The sequence below is a fragment of the Oncorhynchus gorbuscha genome, linkage group LG22 (assembly GCF_021184085.1).
Source record: "Oncorhynchus gorbuscha isolate QuinsamMale2020 ecotype Even-year linkage group LG22, OgorEven_v1.0, whole genome shotgun sequence".
Classification (NCBI taxonomy): Eukaryota; Metazoa; Chordata; class Actinopteri; order Salmoniformes; family Salmonidae; genus Oncorhynchus; species Oncorhynchus gorbuscha.
The window spans coordinates 22,772,710-22,782,684 of record NC_060194.1 but is presented as its reverse complement, the minus strand read 5'-3'; the positions used below and the strand labels follow the sequence as shown (position 1 = coordinate 22,782,684).

Here is a 9,975-nt window from a genome sequence, read left to right as displayed (position 1 = left end):
CAGTATGTAGTCAGTGTGTAGTCAGTATGTAGTCAGTGTGTAGTCAGTGTGTAGTCAGTGTGTAGTCAGTGTGTAGTCAGTATGTAGTCAGTGTGTAGTCAGTATGTAGTCAGTGTGTAGTCAGTATGTAGTCAGTGTGTAGTCAGTGTGTAGTCAGTGTGTAGTCAGTGTGTAGTCAGTATGTAGTCAGTGTGTAGTCAGTATGTAGTCAGTGTATAGTCAGTGTGTAGTCAGTGTGTAGTCCGTGTGCTGTGGTACTATCTGGATGATTTCCTGCTGTTCACCAGATGATAGTGTAATACCTGGCACTACTACGTATTTCTCTGAGAGTGATGTGGATATGTAGCATTTAGCAAAACACATGATTATTTGTCTCAGCCTCCAGTATTTATGCTGCAGTAGTTTATGTGTCGGGGGGCTAGGGTCAGTTTGTTTATCTGGAGTACTTCTCCTGTCCTATTCGGTGTCCTGTGTAAATCTAAGTGTGCGTTCTCTAATTCTCTCCTTCTCTCTTTCTTTCTCTCTCTCGGAGGACCTGAGCCCTAGAACCATGCCCCAGGACTACCTGACATGATGACTCCTTGCTGTCCCCAGTCCACCTGGCCATGCTGCTGCTCCAGTTTCAACTGGCCTGGGCCCTAGGACCATGTCCCAGGACTACCTGACATGAGGACTCCTTGCTGTCCCCAGTCCACCTGGCCATGCTCCTGCTCCAGTTTCAACTGACCTGAGCCCTAGGACCGTGCCCCAGGACTACCTGACATGATGGCTCCTTGCTGTCCCCAGTCCATCTGACTGTGCTGCTGCTCCAGTTTCAACTGTTCTGCCTTATTATTATTTGACCATGCTGGTCATTTATGAACATTTGAACATCTTGGTCATGTTCTGTTATAATCTCTACCCGGCACAGCCAGAAGAGGACTGGCCACCCCACATAGCCCGGTTCCTCTCTAGGTTTCTTCCTAGGTTTTGGCCTTTCTAGGGAGTTTTTCCTAGCCACCGTGCTTTTACACCTGCATTGTTTGCTGTTTGGGGTTTTAGGCTGGGTTTCTGTACAGCACTTTGAGATATCAGCTGATGTACGAAGGGCTATATAAATAAATTTGATTTGATTTGATTTGATTATTTGATTCTCTGAAATGAAACCATCAAGTGATATGTTTCAAACAACCATATTTAACAACCCCATACCATGATTATTATATATGTTTTTTAACCTTTATTTAACTAGGCAAGTCAGTTAAAAACAAATTCTTATTTTCAATGACGGCCTAGGAATAGTGGGTTAACTGCCTGTTCAGGGGCCGAACGACAGATTTGTACTTTGTCAGCTCAGGGATTTGAATTTGCAACCTTCCGGTTACTAGTCCAACGCTCTAACCACTAAGCTACCCTGCCTCAGCAGATAGTGAAAAAACACAAAATTTCTTTCAACAATTAAAGTTCATTTATCAACATTTCAGAAAATTAACACAGAGCATTTTGGAATGAAACTCTTCAAATATATAGGCTATGCCACGTATCGCACAATAAGATTAGAGTATGTCTATGGTACAATATCACGAGGAAAGGTCACGGCAAGATAAAGAAAAATACCCTCACTGAAATGTGTACAGTACTAATATTGACATTATGATAATCAGGTGCAGAAATATAAACAGGTTAAGATATCACAAGATGCCAGACTTTAAGGCGAGAGCAGTCTTCAAATAAACCAATGCATAACTTTACATTTACATGCCTCATTGTTCTTAAACCCCTATTTCAGGATTTTCTCAAATGGAGGGAACTGATGTTCAAATCTAAGGTAGTCAATCATTTAAAAATATTTTACTAAAGTGATTATTAATAATTTGCTCACAATGTTATTTCCCTTCATTAAATTAATTAAGACCAATTTACACTTTGGATTTAGACTCAACAAATTATCAATGGAATCATCAAATTGACGACCTGCTAAAATGATGACATACTAAATTATTGGCTAACTATTTTCTTTAATGTAGACCCCTACCCCGATAACAGGTTGCCACTGCAGAGAATGTTCTAGGTCCTTGTATATCTTTGTAATCAGTGATTTTCAATGTGATAACACCAAAGCCATAAAACTGAGGGTCACACATTATGCTAGAACATTTGTATTTATTTAAATAGCCTTCTTTGTTTTTACAATATACAGTGGCTTCAGAAAGTATTCAGACCCCTTCACTTTTCCCACATTTTGGTACAGTAGGTTACAGCCTTATTCTAAAATATATTAAATTGTTTTTCCCCCTCATCAATCTACACACAATACCCCATAATGACAAAACAAAAACAGGATTTTATAAATGTTTGCTAATTTATAAAATATAAAAACATAAATATCACTTTTACATAAGTATTAATTTCCTTTACGCAGTACTTTGTTGAAGCACCTTTGGCAGTGATTACAACCTCAACTCTTCTTGGGTATGACGCTACAAGCTTGGCCTACCTCTATTTGGGGAGTTTCTCCCTTTCTTCTCTGCAGATCCTCACAAGTTCTGTCTGGTTGGATGGGGAGTGTTGCTGCACAGCTCTTTTCAGGTCTCTCCAGCGATGTTCATTTGGGTTCAAGTCCGGGCTCTGGCTGGGCCACTCATGGACAGTCATAGACTTGTCCCGAAGCCACTCCTGCATTGTCTTGGCTGTGTGCTTAGGGTGGTTGTCCTGTTGGAAGGTGAACCTTCTCTGTGGAGCAGGTTTTCATCAAGGATCTCTCTGTACTCTGCTCCATTCATCTTTGCCACGATCCTGACTAGTCTTCCACCACCATGCTTCACCATATGGATGGTACCAGGCTTCCTCCAGAAGTGATGCCTGGCATTCAGGCCAAATAGTTCAATCTTGGTTTCATCAGACCAGAGAATCTTGTTTCTCATGGTATAAGAGTCCTTTAGGTGTCTAATGGCAAACTCCAAGCGAGTGGCTTAGGTCTGGCCACTCTACCATAAAGGTCTGATAGGTGGAGGGCTGCAGAGATGGTTGTCCTTCTGTAAGGTTCTCCCATCTCTACAGAGGAACTTTGACCATCAGGTTCTTGGTCAACTCCTTGACCAAAGCCCTTCTTCCCCGATTGCTCAATTTGGCCCGGGCGGCCAACTCTAGGAAGAATATTGGAGGTTCCAAATTTCTTCCATTTAAGAATGATGGAGGCCACTGTGTTCTTTGGGACATTCAATGCGGCAAACATTTTTTGGTACCCTTCCCCAGATCTGTGCCTTGACACAATCCTGTCTCGGAGCTCTGCAGACAATTCCTTCGACTTCATGGTTTGGTTTTTGCTCTGACATGCACTGTCAACTGTGGGACCTTATATTGACAGATATGTGCCTTTCTAAATCATGTCCAATCAACTGAATTTACCACAGGTGGACTCCAATCAGCTTGTAGAAAAATCTCAGTGGTGATCGATGGGAACAGGGTGCACCTGAGCTCAATTTCAAGTCTCATAGCAAAAGGTCTGAATACTTATGTAAATAAGGTATTTCTGTTTTTTAATTCTTTTTTTTATACATTTGCAAAAAATTCTTAAAATACCTGTTTTTGCTTTGTCATTGTAGGGTATTATGAGTAGGATGATGAAGATTAAAAAAAAATGTAATCCATTTTAGAATAAAGCTGTAATGTAACAAAATGGCGAAAAGGTTTTCAGTGAATTTATATAAATCAGGAAGCTCATCTGCATTTCTTGCAGTGAAGGAAAATTCTCAGCAACAAAATATCAAATGAAGTACATCTGTACTTAAAACAATGTATAAACAACGTTTTGCATTACAAAAGGACTTGCATTATGTTTTGTGATTGATAAAACATTTGATATAAACAAAAACAGGTATGATATTTAACTATTTGTCATTTTAGTGTGTGTTTCATGGTTGCAAAGGCAAGGAACGCAAATGCCACAACAATTCAAGAACGACCTGCCTACAATTCAGTCCAAAACTGTGAGATGAAGATGGTTTGATCATACACCTGATTCTCCCATGTGTTGAGGCCATGGATGATGGTAACACAATCTAAAACTGCATATTTTAATGTATACTCTTGTTTGACACTACATTAGTCTAACGCTGTCAAACGTTTTGGACTGAGTCACCAATTTGATTGTTACTTTTGATTGTATCTAATGTCCCCATCTTGTGGCTACTTTGTGCACTGGTTTTATGAGCATTTAGAAATCATCATGAAACCCTCTAGTGTCCTCTTGTGGTTCAATTCTGACAACACATTTTGGTTTTCTGCAGGCAAAGGGAGTTTTTCCTGAAGAGATTTCATGGTGAGGAAAAACTCTTGGTCCTACTTATGACAATTCTGTGGAATAGGACGCAGGATGTCAGAACTCCGTTCCAGAACAACATGAGATGTATTTTATTTCTCCACACACAGCCTGAAGTGTTACGCTGAACAAAAATATAAACGCAACATGCAACAATTTCAACAAATGAACTCAGCAGAACTCAGTGTTTTCAGTTCATATAAGGAAATCAGTCGATTGAAATAAATTCATTAGGCCCTAATCTATGGATTTCACATGACTGGATACGCATATGATATGCATACTGTATGTTGGTCACAGATACCAAAACAAAAGTAGGGGCATAGATCAGAAAACCAGTTAGTATTTGGTGAAACCACTATTTGCTGATTTGTTGATCAGGCTGTTGGTTGTGGCCTGTTTCCCAAGTTGCTGGATATTGGCTGGAACTGGAACTCGCTGTTGTACACGTCGACCCAGAGCATCCCAAACCGTAGCTTATGCCTGCTCATACCATAACCCTCCCTGTTGACATCAGCAAACTGCTGGACCACACGACGCCACACACACTGCCATTTGCCCGGTACAGCTGAAGTTGTGAAAAGCACACTTCTCCCGCATTCCAGTGACCATCGAAGGTAAGCATTTTACCACTGAAGTTGGTTGTGATGCCGAACTGCAGTCAGGTCAAGACCCTGGGTAGGACGACATTGAAGCAGAAGAGCTTCCCAGAGACAACTTATGACAGTTTGTGCAGAAATTATTCGATTTCGTCAGCTGTCCGGGTGGCGGGTCTCACACAATCCCGCAGTTGGCCCAGAAGTGGAGTTCCTGGGCTGGCGTGGTTACACATGGTCTGTACATGTGAGGCCGGTTGGATGTACTGCCAAGTCCTCTAAAATGACATTGGAGGCGGCTTATGATAAGTGAAACGCTCATTACGGAAGTGGTCAGATGACCTGGATGCTACGCTACAGGACCATTTTGCTAGCACAGACTGGAATATGTTCAGGGATTCATCCAATGGCATTGAGGAGTATACCACCTCATTCATTGGCTTCATCAATAAGAGCATCGACGACGTCGTCCCAACAGTGACCGTGCGTACATATCCCAACCAGAAGCCATGGATTACAGGCAACATCCGCATTGAGCTAAAGTCTATAGCTGTCGATTTCAAGGAGCGGGACACTAATCCGCACGCTTATAAGAAATCCCGCTTTGCCCTCAGACAAACCATCAAACAAGCAAAGTGGCAATACAGGATTAAGATTGAATCCTACTACACCGGCTCTGATGCTCGGCGGATGTGGCAGAGCTTGACAACTATTACGGACTACGAAGGGAAACCCAGATGCGAGCTGCCCAGTGACACGAGCCTACCAGATGAGCTAAATCCCTTTTATGTTCGCTTCGACTCAAGCAACACTGAAGCATGCATGAGAGCACCAGCTATTCTGTATTACTGTGTGATAACGCTCTCGGTAGCCAATGTGAATTAGACCTTTAAACAGGTCAACATTCACAAAGCCGCAAGGCCAGATGGATGACCAGGACATGTACTCAAAGCATGCGCGGACCAAGTGGTAAGTGTCTTCACTGATATTTTCAACCTCTCCCTGACCGAGTCTGTAGTACCTACATGTAGGAAGCAGACCACCAAGGTCCCTTTGCCCAAGGAAGCGAAGGTAACCTGTCTAAATGACTACCGCCCCGTAGCACTCACGTCGGTAGCCATGCTTTGAATGCCTGGTCATGGCTCACATCAACAGCATCCTCCCAGAAACCCTAGACCCACTCCAATTTGCATATTGCCCCAACAGATCCACAGATGACACAATCTCAATCGCACTCCACACTGCCCTTTCCCAGCTGGATAAAAGGAACACCTACATGAGAATGCTGTTCATTGACTACAGCTCAGCGTTCAACACCATAGTTCCCACAAAGCTCATGACTGAGCTAAGGACCCTGGGACTAAACACCTCCCTCTGTATCTGGATCCTGGACTTCCTGACGGGCCGCCCCCAGGTGGTAAGGGTAGGTAACAACACATCTGCCACGCTGATCCTCAACACGGGGGCCCCTCAGGGGTATGTACTTAGTCCTCTCCTGTCCTCCCTGTTCACCCACGACTGCGTGGCCAAACACGAATCCAACACCATCATTAAGTTTGCTGATGACACAACAGTGGTAGGCCTGAACACTGACAACGATGAGACAGCCTATAGCGAGGAGGTCAGAGTCCTGGCAGTGTGGTGCCAGGACAACAACCTCTCCATCAATGTGAGCAAGACGAAGGAGCTGATTGTGGACTACAGGAAAAAGTTGGCTGAACTGGCCCCCTCTGAGCAGGTCTAGAGTTTCACGTTCCTTGATGTCCACATCACCACCGAATGGTCCAAACACACCAAGACAGTGGTTAAGAATGCATGACAACATCTTTCCCCCTCAGGAGACTGAAAGGATTTGGCATGGGTCCCCAGACCACCAAAAACTTCTACAGCTGCACAATCGAGAGCATCCTGAACGGTTGCATCCCCACCTGGTATGGCAACTTCTTAGCATCTGACCGTAAGGCGCAACAGAGGGTAGTCTGTAAGGCCCAGTACATCACTGGGGCCAAGCTTCCTGCATCCAGGACCTACAGTATATAATAGGCGGTGTCAGAGGAAAGCCCAAAAAATGGTCAGACACTCCAGTCACCCAAGTCATAGACTATTTTCTCTGCTACCGCATGGCAAGCAGTACCAGTGTTAAGTCCAAAAGGCTCCTCAACAACTTCTACCCCCAAGCCATAAGGCTGCTGTACAATTAATCATATGGCCACCGGACTATTTACATTGACACATTCTAGAGTGGCCTTTTATTGTCCCCAGCTGTTAAATCAGCTTCTTGATATGCGGCACCTGTCAGATGGATGGATTATCTTGGCAGAGGAGAAATGTTCACTAACAGGCATGTAAACAAATTTGTTCACAAAATTTGAGAGAAATAAGCTTGTTGTGCCTATGGAACATTTCTAGGATCTTTTATTTCAGCTCATGAAACATGGGACCAACACTTTACATGTTGCGTTTATATTTTTGTTCAGTATGTATGCACATTGTCATAATGATACAATTACACTTATGTCTTTGAATTCAGACATGTATTGTTCTTGTACCTGCTTGTTGAAGTTATTGTATAGGCCAAATAACAAGCAACATATTTGTATCATAACATATTGTTTCATGTAGTAATGTTATTCTAAATGTGTTGATAATTCAATAACTCATCGATTTTAATGTATTCACCCACTCATATCTTCTGATTGATTTCGACCGATTAGCCACACACAGTGCAAGCGCTCTATTGTACTAGAGTGGAATGAAAGAACTGGCAATCTGCCCTATACCTCACAGGGAGACTATATTCCCACAATTGTCAATTTCATGGTTGATGGATTATAATTACTAGGCAGGAGACAAAAAGTGAAACATGATCTGAGCTGAGATGGACACCTTTGGCCTCTAGGCCTGCCACTCACTGATTTGTCTGTGTGTTCTCCCCATCAGTGGTGTGATGGTATGATCTGGGTGAAATCTTGACACTTCAGACACAGGCATGCTCAGATAGTCCTGCCTGCAGAGTGTGAGAGCAGGGTCAAAAACATAGATCGGTGTCCATAGATCGGCTTTGGATTCTCTGGTTCGCTGTAAAAATCACTCGTTTGTAAAAATGTAAGGGGTAGAACATGATTTCCAACAGATCACTGCCAAAAGGGAATCCCACACCCAACCATCGTCACATAGTATATGAGCCTTGCACAGTGCTACAGAGGCATGACACTCATATGCAGTTGCTCCTATCATACACTAGATGGTGGAGTCTTTCTGCCTAAGTATGTAGAGCAGGTGAGACCATGGCTCATATCCACAAACCGTCTCAGAGTAGGAGTGCTGATATAGGATCTGTCCATATCATCTTATTTACTATGATCTAAAAGGCTACACTGATTCTAGATCAGCTCTCCTGCTCTGAGATGCTTTGTGGATACGGGCCCTGATCTGAGTGGTGGTTGTGAAGAAAATATTTGTATAGTACATTTTTGGTGTTGGTGTAATGTTGGTGTAATGTGAGAGACAGATTGATTGATTTAGCAGAGTGGCACAACTCAATGGGTGATCATGTTTTAAAATCGAAAATATATTTCAGAGAATTTATCATACAAGTCATCGTTTAGTTTCACACAATATGTGAAAATTCATTTCAGTTTCTGATTGATTACACATACAACCACTTGGATGAATCACACAATATAGTATTACACAAATACAATATACAATATTCCGATGTGTTGTCTATGGTCCATTCATTGCAAACCTGTCTCCTCTCGCTCTGAGCCACCCTGAGAACACAGTGTGGTGGCCTGCTGGTGGAGGTAGATAAGGTTTAGTATTCAGAGGGATTTGGGAGGCAGACTGAACAAGCTCTGCTGATCCATTGTGGAGATTGAATCAGGTGTTGGGATTTAACACAACACTCGAACATCAGTACAATCCTCCAGTGACGTCTTTAGACTGTGCGTTTCTGTATAATTGTGACACTGGTGTACTGCTTTTAACAAGTCTGTCTGGTGGCAGCTTCCTGAATGTCTTTCTTTAACAGGTTGAATAAATGGTTATGTCAATGTGCTAAAAGGATTCTGGACAATGCCTTTGATAAAGTTCCACTTTTATGTATGCTCAGTCATTGTGGTATGTATGCTCAGTCATTGTGGTATGTATGCTCAGTCATTGTGGTATGCTGGTGGTGTATTAGAGTATTTCCACAAAATGAGAAAGGTCAAGCTAAGACCACGAAACCGCAAGGGAATTTCTACAAACAACAGACAATTCCTGTTCTTCATCGAAGTACCAAGTAGTATTCATGCATCCTCAGTTAAACCTTCATAAGCACCCTGACCACTATGCAGATGACAAGGTGAACCCTTGGGTTGGGGTCGCTTCAATTTATATTCCTGTCAATTCAGAAAGTAAACAAAATTCCAATTCCACATGTTCCTCATTGAAGATAATTGGAATTTCTTATTACATTTTTCTTTTTTCTCCCCAATTCCATGATATCCGGTTACAATTACAATCTTGTCTCGTCGCTGAAACTCCTCAGCAGGCTTGGGAGAGGCGAAGGTCGAGTCATGCATCCTCCGAAACATGACATGCTTCCCCCGCAACATGACACGCCAAACCGTGCTTCTTAACACCCGCCCGCTGAAGCCGGAAGCCAGCTTCACCAATGAGCTAGAGAAAACACAGTTCAACTGATGACTGAAGTGAGCCTTCCTTCCACAAGGAGTCTCTAGAGCGCAATAAGCCAAGTTAAGCCCCAGGCCAATGACCCAGGCAACGCTGGTACAATTGTGCATCGCCCTATGGGACTCTAGATATTAGATATATCTAGAGTCCCATAGATATTAGATATTGTTGTCAGATGTTACTATGGTATAATTACAAGCATTTCATAAGTTTCAAAGGCTTTAATTGACAATTACATGAAGTTGATGCAAAGAGTCAATATTTGCAGTGTTGACCCTTCTTTTTCAAGACCTCTGCAATCATCCCTGCAATGCTGTCAATTAACTTCTGGGCCACATCCTGAATGAAGTCAGCCCATTCTTGCATAATCAATGCTTGGAGTTTGTCAGAATTAGTGGA

The 9,975-nt window shown here is 42.6% G+C and overlaps 1 long non-coding RNA gene across 1 annotated transcript; it reads left to right on the top strand.

Moving 5' to 3' along the window:
* The first annotated feature begins 1,689 nt into the window (after nucleotides 1-1,689).
* LOC124009332 lies at nucleotides 1,690-5,164 on the top strand. Its single transcript, XR_006834278.1, has 3 exons — nucleotides 1,690-1,807; nucleotides 3,886-4,030; nucleotides 4,269-5,164. It is a non-coding gene; the product is annotated as an uncharacterized LOC124009332 (long non-coding RNA).
* The last annotated feature ends 4,811 nt before the right edge of the window (nucleotides 5,165-9,975 follow it).